General features: G+C 38.3%; 1 protein-coding gene across 1 annotated transcript in view; it reads left to right on the top strand.

Annotated features, from left to right (window-relative positions):
• LIN7A (lin-7 homolog A, crumbs cell polarity complex component) overlaps positions 1-12186 on the top strand; it is a 136468-nt gene extending 124282 nt beyond the window's left edge. The window contains exon 6 of the mRNA XM_059683709.1: positions 6807-12186. The gene's annotated coding sequence lies outside the window, so the exon portion shown is untranslated. The remainder of the gene's footprint in view (positions 1-6806) is intronic.
• Positions 12187-12974: the final 788 nt, after the last annotated feature.

Here is a 12974-nt window from a genome sequence, read left to right as displayed (position 1 = left end):
CCAAGAGTATGGGATTTGTCCTCAGAGAGTTGGGAATTCAACAATCTATCTTGCTTTTATAGCCTCCTAATCTTATTATATATACATCTTACTTTGATGTCTTTATCTAAAACTCCGTTCCATTCTAAAAGCTACATTTATTCAACAATAAATATTTATTTAGCACTACGATGGGCGAGGTACTGTTCAATAGGCTGAAGAACCAGCACAGACTAAGAAAAGTCGTTGCTCTCACGGTGCTTACATCCTGGTTAGAGGACATAGTTAATAAACAAGTAAATTTAAAATATCCTAGAGAGACCAATATTTTGCTGAGTTAAAATTGGGTGCTTTGATAGAGACTGGTTAGATCATGACTTCCAATTAGGTGACCAGGGAAAACTCCTCAAAGGAGGTGACATTAAACTTGAAATTGAATGATTAGGAGAAGACAGAAATGAGTAGAAGAGGAGGAGAAAACCAGTGTAGTAGCTCTAAGGCTGGCATGAGCTACTTGATGTTTGAGAAGCAGAAAGAAAGCCAGGGTGGTTAGGGAATAATGAGAAGGACAGTGAAATAGATGGAGGTCAGGTCACAGAAAGCTTTTTAAACCACTGAAGGAAGTTAAATTTTATTGCAATTGAAGCCACTCAAGGTACTTAAGGAGGGGAGTGACATGATCTGATTTAGGTATTAAAAATGATAACTCTAGCTGCTACTGAGAGAATAGATTATCACAGGCTAAGAGTGAAAACAGAGACCAATTAGGAGGCTATTAGGAGTCTAGACAAGTAATGTAGTGGTTTGGAATAGGATGATACCATCAAGAGAGAATGCTATGGATGCACATGGACAAGTAATGTTGTCCATATCCTTCTCTCTCATCCATTCCGAATGTAAAGGTACTTTACATTTATACTTTCAAATCCTTTCAAACATCTCTTTGCTAATAACAATTCACTATTTTTTAGTCAAGCATTGACACTCATTTCACTAACTCATTTTCTTCCATCCTCAATATTATAGATTTGTACCAATTCTGCTCATTAACATGCCACTAGCCCACAGTAAATTTTTTCTGAAGTATTTTGAAAGAAATATGTTGCCATTCTGACTTCTGAGGTCTTACTAAAAACTTACAGCATTATGCTCACTCAATCATCTTTGGAAGTATACAGCTTGGCCATAAATAGGTATTTGCTGGGCCATAAACTCAACTTCACTTCTCTGTTCCATCAGCCTTTATTAAGTCACTTCAGAATTTCCTACTGTCTCACCACCAAAGACTAACATTTTTAATAAAAGGCAATTACAAATGGTGTTTTTTTCTTGCACATGATGTGGTAAAGCTCTATTTAAGTGAACATTAACTTTATATTTATACTTGCCAAGACAACAATTTCAATCTTACGCAGGCATGGGCCCTTGAGATAAAACTGTGGTGACCATTTCAAGTACAAGCAGAATAAAACCAAGTCATGTCACCCAGGGATTTTATGGTGACTTTATAGTCAGAGACCTACATTAGCTCTTGTTCAACTTTTAATTAATTAAGATTTTTAAGGATTAAATGAGATTTGCTACACTTGCTAACTCATGCGATGGTGGCTTTTGCAAAGACATTTGAAGCTAATTTGACATATTTACTTTGAACAGATCTCTGATATTTTTTAAGTATGACAAATCAAGGAAAGATTAGGTAAAGCAAAAGACTTGTCAGATATTACCTTATTGCTTATCACACAAAATATAATTTATATTCTCTAAATTAAAAGTAACTTTTAAAAAAATCTGAGATGGTATAAATTATGGAGTAATTAGCATGGTAACTGCTGGATACAAATGAAAAAATATGTTGCATGTGGATAGTATGTAGAGAATATCCCTTATACCTACTTCTAATATTAACTTTATTGAAGTAAAATGCAGTTGTTTTTTTCTCCAGCTTTTATGTTTGGTAATAAGAAAGAATAGATTACATTTCCTAAAATGTAGTAGATGTGATCACTATACACTTATATTATAGAATCTTAAACAGAGAGTATGAATTTAGGGTTTTTTTTTAATCTGTACTCACTTTTCAAAATTTTATTTTTCAATTACAGTTTAAATTAAATGTTATTTTGTATTAGTTTCAGGTATACAGCATAGTGGTTAGACAATCATGTCCTTTACAAAGTGGTCCCCCCAATATTGCAAGTACCCACCTGGCACCATAGGTAATTATTACAATACTAGAGGCCTGGTGCACGAAATTCATGAACTTGGGGGAGGGGTCCCTCAGCCTGGCCTCTGCCCTCTCACAGACAGGGGCCCTCAAGGGATGTCCGGCCCTCATGGGATGTCCAACTGCCACGAAGGCAGGAGAGGCTCCTGCAACCGCTGTGCTCGCCAGCCGTGAGCCCGTCTTCTGGCTGAGAGGCACTCCCCCTGTGGGAGTGCACTGACCACCAGGGGGCAGCTCCTGCATTGAGGGTCTGCCCCCTGGTGGTCAGTGCACATCATAGCAACTGGACATTCTGCCATTTTGTCGATTTGCATATTAGCCTTTTATTATATAGGATTATTGACTATATTCCCTATGCTGTATTTTACATCCCCATGATTGTTCTGTAACTAACAATTTATAGTTCTTAATCCATTCACTTTTTTCCCCTCACTCCCCCCAACCCTCCTTCCCTCTGGTAACCATCAGTCTGTTCTCTGTATCTGTGAATCTGTTTCTATTTTGTTTGTTTATTCACTTTGCTCTTTAGATTTCATATGTAAGTGAAATCATATAGTATTTGTTTTTCTTTGTCTGACTTATTTCACTTGTAGGTCCATCCAAGCTGTCACAAATGGTAAGATTTCATTCTCTTTTATGGTCAAACTAGAGGCCTGGTGCACAAAATTTGTGCATGGGGGGTGTGACTCTCAGCCCAGCCTGCACCCTCTCCAATCTGGGATCCCTCTCACAATCCAGGACTGCTGGATCCTAACCGCTCACCTGCCTGCCGGCCTGATCACCCCCTAACCACTCCCCTGCCGGCCTGATCAATGCCTAACTGCTCCCCTGCTGGCCTGATTGCCCCTAACTGCCCTCCCCTGCCAGCCTGGTCACCCCTAACTGTCCTCTCCTGCAAGCTTAGTCGCCCCTAACTGTCCTCTCCTGCAAGCTTGGTCCCCCACAACTGCCCTCCCCTGCAGGGCTGGTCCCCCCCAACTGCCCTCCCCTGCAGGCCTGGTCCCCCCAACTTCCCTCTCCTGCAGGGCTGGTTGCCCCCAACTGCCCTCCTCTGCTGGCCATCTTATGTCCATATAGGGGTGGCCATCTTTGACCACATGAGGGCGGCTATCTTGTGTGTTGGAGTGATGGTCAATTTGCATATTACCTCTTTATTATATAGGATAATATTCTATTGTACCCAATAGTCTATTGATGGGCACTTGGGTTGCTTCCATTCATGGCTTTTGTAAATATCACTGTAATAAACATAGAGGTGCATATATTTTTTTGAATTAGTGTTTTTGAAGTATTACATTAATTCAGCTTTAAGTATCTTATTTTTTTTAAGACTGACTTTATATACATCCATAAAATATGGAAATATATACTTTATACTTTACCTAGATTCCAAATAATAAAATAGAAAGCGGAGTACTTCTAGAGATGTCAGCATTATGAGGAAGTCTAGACCACACAAGCCATTTTTATTTCTCTGACCTCCTATTGCTGGAACAAGGATGGAGAATTCATTTATATTCAAAACCAGGCAGGATCTTAGCAGATGTACAAAGCAGCTGGTGTTTGCCAGAGGCCTCACCGACTCTTTTTTGTCCTCCTGCTCTTCAAGTCCTCATTTCCTTATTTTGTCCACCACTGAGTGTTCTATACCTTCCAGCACCATGGCCTCAGCCATGGCCGGATGGTTTGATCCAGGGAACACTGCCAGAGCTGCCAGCCAGGCACTGGTAGGACCAGGTCCCAGAGGATGATCGATAAAACTAAATCCAAGGAACCCAGAGTAACCAAGCTAAAAACTGGGCCAGAAATAACCATCATAATGCTGGATGCAATGCATTAAACTGTTAGGCTGTGCCAAGAGCACTTTAAGAACTTCATATATGTCCTGGCTGGTTTTACTCAGTGATCAGAGTGTTGGCCTGGGAACTGACGGGTCTTGGGTTGGATTCCAGTCAAGGGCACCTACCTCGGTTGCAGGCTCAATCAGGGCCTGTGCAGGAAGCAACTAATCCATGTGCCTCTTTCATATCGGTACTTCCATCTCTCCTCCTTCCTTCCATTCTTTCTAAATATCAATGGGAAATATATCTTTGGGTGAGAATTAACCAAAAAAAAAGAAAAAAGAAAAAAAAAGAAAGAACTTCATATATATTAAATTGTTTAATCATCACAATAATCTATGGACATTAGGTACTGTTTTTAAACTCATTTTAAAGAAGGAAACTAGTCATGTTGGATTTTTAAAAGTTGACAGAGTGTTTTTCAAAGCTTGTAAGCAATAGGGTAGTGATTCATAAACATGGGCTTTAGAGCCTCTGTTTCTTAACTACTTGGCCTCTTTCTTCAGTGGTACCTGCCCTCAAATTCCTCTGTCTCTCCTCACAGACACATTCCCATGAGCTTTCCAGAAATTCATTCTCAGGCTGCTTAGAGTTGGAGCTATCCAACTCACCCTCACCACTTACTTTCAAAGCAGTGCCCCATACTTCAAAGCACTTCATTATCACAGCCTATTAGTTTCCCATAGCTGCCCTAAAAATTTACCACAGATTTTGTTACTTAAGAGAACACAAATTAATTATCTTGTAATTCTGTAGGACAGAAGTCCAACATAGTCTCACTGGGCTCTAGGAGGCTCTGGGTGGACATCATTTCCTTGCCTTGTCCAGATCCCAGAGGCTTCTTGCATTCCTTGCCTTGTGGTCCCATCGTCCATCTTCCAAACCAGCAACGGTGGCAGAGACCTGCACTGCATCATGCACTGCATCGCTCTGAACTCTGTGTCCATCATCACATCCCCTTCCCTCACTCTCTTCTCACTCCCTCTTCCACTTTTCATTATACTGGGCCCACCTGGAAATCCAGGGTAACTTGCCAATTTTAACATCAGCTGCTTAACAGCCTTCATTCCATCTACAACGTCAATATCCCTTCACCATGGAATCTAACTTATTCACTGGTTCTGGGGTCCATTATTCTGCTTACCAGAATGGCCCATTTCAAAGGTAGCAAAGTGCCCGGCTGGCATGCCTCAGCAGGTGAGCATCAACCTGTGAACCAGGAAGTCACAGTTCAATTCCTGGTCAGAGCACTTGCCCAGGTTGTGGGCTCGATCCCCAGCATGGGGCATGCAGGAGGCAGCCAATCAATGATTCTCTCTCATCATTGATGTTTCTATCTCTCCCTTCCTCTCCCTTCCTCTCTGAAATCAATAAAATTATATTTTAAAAATAAAAATAAAAGCAAGGCAAATTAATCAATAGAATTTAAACTAATGTGGGAAATAAAATACCTATTGAACTATAAATCTTGGGAAAGAGGAAAATATGAGACACTTGGAGCAGATGGTTATTCTCCTTGGGCACTATAGTGACGCACATTGTGGGTGCCCAGGGTCCCACAGGCCCACTCCCCCTCTTGATGGATGAGGAGACCCAAGACTCTTACTAAAATGTAGTAGTTCTGAGACCCACTTCCTTGGGACATGTAAATACATCTATGATAAATAAATTTATTAAAAACAGAATCTCTAGATCTCTGCCATTTGGGACTAACAGGAAGTTATTTAATCTAAGGTTCAGTGAAACAGTCTGTTGTGGAGATTAAATAAACAAAAGCATGTAAAACTCTGACCAAAACATGTGGCAAGTAAATGAGCACCCAGTAGTAGTCGTCATCGTCACGGTCGCCTGTGTTGTAGTTGTTAACATGTTCTATACGGATGTCATATGTACTAGTAATGTCTCGTTAGGTGTCTTCTGAAGAAGCGCAGTGGCCTTGTGCCTGGTTTCAGTTCCACTGTGTGAGCCCACCGGCTTTGAGGCACATGTCTGGAAGGCATGGCAGCTGGAGGGTGCAAGTACCCCCCCCACACACACACATGCACACATGCACACATGCATACACATGCATACATATGCATACACATGCACACACATGCACACATCAACCAGAACAATTTGTTAACATCTGTTCTGTATATTGTTGTGCTCTGCATTCATAGAAATAAAAAATATTTGCAGCTTTAAAATCAAAGGTTGAAAACCAGTGTTCTCTCTGAAAGAAATGACTCATCACGGTGGAAGAGTGACAGGTCTCAGAGGAGAGTTTGGAAAAGGCTGCTCTCCCAAACCTGACCATATGGGCAGCTGCCCGCTCGGTTGTAGCTGATGTCAGGCTGGCCTTGTGGGAGAAGAAACAGACCTAATATTGGTACTTCCTGCAAGAACACCACTAACTGCCCCTCAGAGTCTTATAAAGCTTAGCTATTCTTTGTCTTCATGAAAAAAAAAAAAAAAGTTACCTGGAATTGGGAGGAAGAAATGTTTTACATTTAAGATGTTTCCAAACTGGTGTTCTTTATTTCATTTTAGGGAACAACTGGTGTCTTTTCCATCCTCATTCAGCAATTACTTCCTTTGCAAACATCAGTGTTTGTTTGTTTTTTTTTTCATATATGGGAGATTGTGTATGAATGGTAGCGCCCAAAATAATCCTTGCTGTTCTCACAGAGCACATGCTCTTTTGATATTTTTAGCAAATTGTAGTTGACAAATGAATGCTAATCACCGATTTCTCTTCACTCTTTTTCCTCTTTCAGGTCCTTGAAGTAAAGCTACTTGATCAAACATCCTATAGTCACAAATTTGAAACCGTGCTTCTGAATCCCAGCACATAGTAAAAAGAAAAGACAACACTGATAATTATACCTGTCAAGAAGCTGTGAACGCGTGGTGTGTAAATTCTTTACCAAGGCAACTCGACACCTTCTTTATCTGGGCTGAACCCGGGCTGCTCGCTGCTCTTCACACACACAGACCTTCCATTCACTGCAGTGGGAATTCTGTGTGCCAGTGGAGAGGTTTTCCAGTCTGCAGACTGAAACAGTGTAAGAATAAAGTCCATGACTTTCAGATTAATCACCAGGGCCAGGATTAAGTAAACCTTGGGTCTATAGCTTTTCCAGAGATGAACAAAACCCTCATTAGGCTATAGTTCAAACTGCATCAGTTCAATATTGTCGCCACTTAAAACCTACACATTGCTCCTCACCCTGACCTGTTTCACGTCCATATTGCTGAGCTGTCAGAATTAGAAATTCAGTTAATTGCAAAGTCAACATCTTTCGCCCTCTTGAAAACAAGTAATTATACTATATTTATACTCTCTTCAGGTTCCTGAAGCAATTGGCTTTTTGTTTTGTTTCCTTGAATTTTATTATGCATTAATAGAGTAGGCCGATATAGCTCAACTTTTAGTTTGCTAGAAGCAAGGATAGAGAAATCAAGTACTGTATTTTTTTTAATTTAAGCATTGCTTGTGTCTATTATTAATTCTAAAAGAATATAATGTATATTTATTCCACAAAATATATATTATGAGAGTGTATTTGTTACAAACTTAGGTCTTTCCTTACCAAATATTATGAATCTGGTAGGAGATCATTATTAGCAAAGGACCTGGTTTCATGAACCTCATATGATATTTATATATAACCCTGCACTCAATATTATTTTTTAGGTTTTATATTTTTGATTGATAAGCTCTAGAGAAATCTACGCTCTTTCTACCTACACTGATGTGCCGTCATAGAAGTCTATTTGATATTTTAAAGCTTGCAGCTTTAACAAAAACTAAATTATAATACGTGTGCATATATATACAAGTATGTATGTCATACAACGTTTACATAAGTTTCTTCAAATATAAAATGGATATTTTTGTCAATCTAAGATCCAAAGTATTATTCCTTTTAAAATTAGGCATATGTAAGCCAGTGATAATAATATTGTAAATGAAAAGACACTGCTGCTTCTAGGGGGTAAAGATACCGCCTTCATTCCATGATTCATGTAAGTTAATAGACAATGAGATAATCATCTTTCAGAAACTATAATTTACTGGGAAATGATCTGTTAGAGCCACATATACAGATGATAACTTTTGACTTATGGTAAACCTAGGCATATAAGTCTGATTTTACTCTATGGAATGAATAGGAAGCAATAATTATTTGGGTACTTAAATATCTTAAGCACACAAGTGTACCTGGAAAAAGAATAAATATCCAGTTGAAGTATTCTAGATCATTAAAACCGAAGCAAGTATTTGAATATTCCCTCTTCTCAAATGCAGAAATTGATCACCGAAGATAAAATAGAATTCACATTTCAGACAGTCCTCCAAATTAAAAATCTATAAAGCTCAGTTTAGGAACTATTTTCATGAAAGTAAACAAATCAGAATTACTCTACACATTTTAGTTTGCCCTGTCCGGTGATGATGTTGTCAATGCCAAGTTCTGCCTACTCTTCATAGCCCATCACCCAACAGAGGATAAACAGCAAGGAAACTAGGAGGTGCACCAACTTCAACAAGATTCTGCTGTAGTACCAGATTCTCAGGCTTGAAAACATCATTTTTTTACTAGATAGAGCTGGGTGGAAGGCAAGACTGAGGACTCTGAATATTGTGTAAAATAGGTTTGCAAAAGAGATAAGCATGACTAAAAGGAACAAATGGATACTGCTTGAGTATTATTCAGTTTGAAAGAGGTAGTTCTCATTTTTATAAGAAAAAATTAATAAAACATATATTTTAGTTATTATTTAACAAAGAAATATTAAAGGTATTCAGGCAATGCCACTGACTCTCAGAAAGGGAAGTCACTGAACCTTTGTAATGAGGAAATGGTCATTTTGACACATTTTAATACATTGTATAAATTTGGAGCTTAAGGTATGTTTTTATTTAGCTGTATTTGGTTAATGTTAAATTATCATGTTTTAACATCAATATAAATATTTTCATGGAATTACAGAACAATTAACAAATGAGCAGATACCTTACATTTGTGTTTTCTAGAAGTCCTTGTATTTTTGTGCTTCATTTGCATAAAGATAAATGCTAATAAATGTATGCCAGGCCCTTTGTCACAGTGGAGGGGCAATCCATCACACCCAAGACATCTAAGGACCGATTACATGTCCCAGTGTTCCTGCATACAAGTGTCCAGTCCAATGGCCACATTTTTTCAGTAAAATCTAGTTGTTGAAATGTAAATCTTCCCCTAAAGTTTTAATCAAAAGTAACTATGCCTAAGACTTAGAGAGGGGAGGGGAAAAATAAGCACCCAACCGGCGTGGTTCAGTGGTTGAGCATCGATCCATGAACCAAGAGGAATCAGTTTGATTCCTGGTCAGGGCACATGCCCAGGTTGGGGGCTTGATCCCCAGTTGGGGGCGTGCAGGAGGCAGCTGATTGATGTTTCTCTCTCATCAGTGTTTCTGTCTCTCTGTCCCTCTCCCTTCCTCTCTCTCTAAAATCAATAAAAACATGTTATAAAAAACAAAAGACTTAGAACACTTGTGGTTCTCTAAAGTTTCCCTGAACCTATATATAGGGAATGGGAAAAGTGACAACTTGTCTTAATGCTCTTTATTATTAATGATCATATTAATCACTACTCTTATGTCCAAAATCATATTAAAGATATAATAGTTGCTCTACATGAAGTTCAGTCTCTAATATGATAAACAAATTAGATATTAAAAATTAAGGGGGGGGGTCTGTTGTTACCATTCATCAGTGATCCTGGTGAATTTTAGTTCTTTCTTTCAGTTAGGTTGGTGACTGGAGTTTTCTAAACTCTTTTTTTTTTTTTTTACTTTGAAGGCAAGTACCTGTACCAAACTTTTTCACTGGGCATTTATCTTTTAATTCTGATACCACTTGAAATTGAAATAGAACATCCGTGGGGAGATAATGAGTTCAAATTACAATTGACTTTGGAAAGAATAACAGACTTTCCGTGCTTCATGTAGTCAATAGGAAATTTTCTGTGAATTACCACTATTTTGTAAGACAATGCTAAGGTCTAAATACAAACCCAGCACCTCGGGGCTCCAAGCCTGTCCCTGAAGAACTTGCCTACAGATGAATCTCACCAATTTGCAAATGCCGTTTTCAACCAGGACAAATCAAACAGGTCTGATAGCAAAGTATTTTACTCAGCTGGGTCTGTAGGACTCCAAGACATTGTAATGTTTTGTTTACATTATTTTAAACATCTATAGATGTTTGTGGATATGTGAATAATACCTGAATTTCTCAACTTCTAGCTAGCATGTGTTTAGCCTACAGACTCAGCCTGTTAGACCAGCTTTAGAAAGCATTGCAGAGTGAAAATTAATACTCTAGGATTCAGGAGGCCAGCATAAGGCAAGATCTCCCCAATCTTGGGATGGTCCTACCCATCTCTACCCTCTCTCCATCAAAGACTCAATGAGGAAGGGCTGTGACTGTCTTGTGGACTGCTGTATCCCTGGCGTCTGATATAAGGTCTGGCACAATGTAGGCAATCAATATTCATTGAATGAATGAATGACAGAACAGGTGGATACACAAATAAATTTTCCTTCTGGTCACTTGAAAATTTTTACCAACTTATACTAATTGGCACTATAATTTATGAATTTCATAGTGAGAATTAGAATGGACTCTTCATAAATATTTTCTAGATACGAGTTTGGAATCAATTATTTTGAAGGCTTTAAGTATTTGAGGAATGATTTGGGGATTCAGAGTTTCCATAATGAGTAAAATTCAACCTTTCTAGTTCTTTATGAAAGGACCTTGGCAAGGATAATCTAAACATGGGATTCCATTAATAAATTTTATAAAAAATATGTATTTATTTTTTAAAATAAGAAAAGTCACATCCTCAAGCATATTATTAATATCCCCTTTGATATTTATTAACTTTTTTTCTAAGGAGTTCATAGTAAGTGGAATTACCATCCCTAAATCTTGCCTTGCTTTCACAAGATCACTCTCATATTTGATTCCTAGAATGTACCTGAATTTAAGCTTAATCACACAGCTATTAAGACTTTTTCATGTGTTTATTCATTTACCAAATGTTCATTGTGTAACTAATATGTGGTAGATTCTGGAAATACAATGGCAAACAAGACAGACACAGTGCCCTCATGGAGCTTACTGTGAGGAACTACTCAACACTTACACTAGCAATAACTAGAATTTCCTGTTCATCAGGTTCCTTGATAAAGAAACTAAAATCCCTAACCCCATGCAAATCATGAAGACTTCGTGCACATATTCCTGAGCTGGGTTTTCTAAACACACCACTCAAAAATGCTGCTTAGCCTATCCATACACCATAGTTATATCCCAATGAGGTACGTAAGTGTGATTTACTCAGAACTAACATTTAGCTCTCGCTGGGTTCTACTGTGCTCAGTACTTTCATAGACTCTCTCCATGAATCCCTTCAACAATTCTACTATGTAGTTTCCATGTTATAGACAAGAAAACTGAAGCACAGAATGTCACTTGTTCAAGGTCGCACATTTAGCAGATGGAATTAGGATTTGAACCCATGCACTGTAACACAGCAGCTCATGTGTCTAATCATCATCTGTGGCTTGGGGGACACCATTACATTAACATAAATGAGTCACTGTATATAAAATACTCTGAAATTGTAAAGTAGTATACAAAAAGATATTTGTAAAGTATTCATAGTCAACAAACCATGTAAGTGGCAGAAGCAAAACACAATCTTATGTTGTAGCTTCCTCTCATGAACACTTCAAGCCAGAGTAGTGGATAAAAGTATAGGTCCAGGAAACTTCTGACATGTGATAAATATTCTAATGATTTTTCAGAATTACTGATTGTTAGCCACTGTGTCTATTTGGTGCTACAAAAAAAAACCCTGAAAGAAACAAAATCCCTTGCTATAAGGGCTTATAATAAATGCACAGTGTGGAGATGAACCAAGGATAGTTCACATTTATAGGAAAAGATGGGCAGTAGTACTATTTTCTCACCATTGCATGTGATTGTGTCTTTCCAATTGTTTTTATTATTTTTCTGAAAGAGCTGCAAAATTGTGCAGTGGTTCAACCTGACCAAAGTGGTATTATGCTGCTGGGAAGTAAAAATATTAAACACTAGACTGGAAGTATTGTCTTCATTGTCAAATGACTTTAAATTCTTTTAAAGCATGGACGTAGAAAGATTTTTAGATGCTGAAGGCACCTGAATATCTGGACACCAAGTTCCTCTATTCCAAACCATAGTGTGGGGTCATACAATTGAGTGGTTAGGTTCTGAAGCCAATAGGAAAGGCAAATTTAAGATTGGCCTGACTACAATCCAGTAGATCAATGTCCATACTTCCAGAGGCTAGCAGGAAACGACACCTTCTGTGGGAACAGTAAACTCATGGCTCCCTATCATTCACTCATAAAGAGGAACCACATGCATTATTTAAATTTGTTCTCTCTCTCCCCCTCTCAGCTAAATGGGCTTGTGATGCAACTTCAATGCTGTTCCATATTGGTGGAAGCAAGGAGTCGTCTTAAGATAACTTTTTATCCCATTCTTTCCTACTACCAATTAGATCCTTCTAAATAGTTAAAGTTTTGAGAAGTTTAGCTTTACACATAATACACTGGTGGATAAATTAAAATGCCTTATGTTCAAAATCATACTTGTTGACTTCTCTCTGTCTCCCATTTGACAACTTTATTTCTAAAGATATTACCATTCTCTGCACAAATGTAGTCATCCTTCTCACTTCCATTCACATCAATTCTTAGATTCTTTACATTTTACCTTGACAAAGTCTCTTGAAACTGTCTTCTCTTATTCATTTTCACTATTTCTACCTATGCATGCACCCTACTAGGACTCTTGTGAGCTTTTAACTATTTTCCCAATTACCTTGCTTCCCCTTGTT

Source organism: Myotis daubentonii, chromosome 2 (assembly GCF_963259705.1).
Source record: "Myotis daubentonii chromosome 2, mMyoDau2.1, whole genome shotgun sequence".
In the NCBI taxonomy this organism is placed as follows: Eukaryota; Metazoa; Chordata; class Mammalia; order Chiroptera; family Vespertilionidae; genus Myotis; species Myotis daubentonii.
Note: the sequence above shows the minus strand (reverse complement) of the source record. Positions and strands in the feature narration are given on the sequence as shown.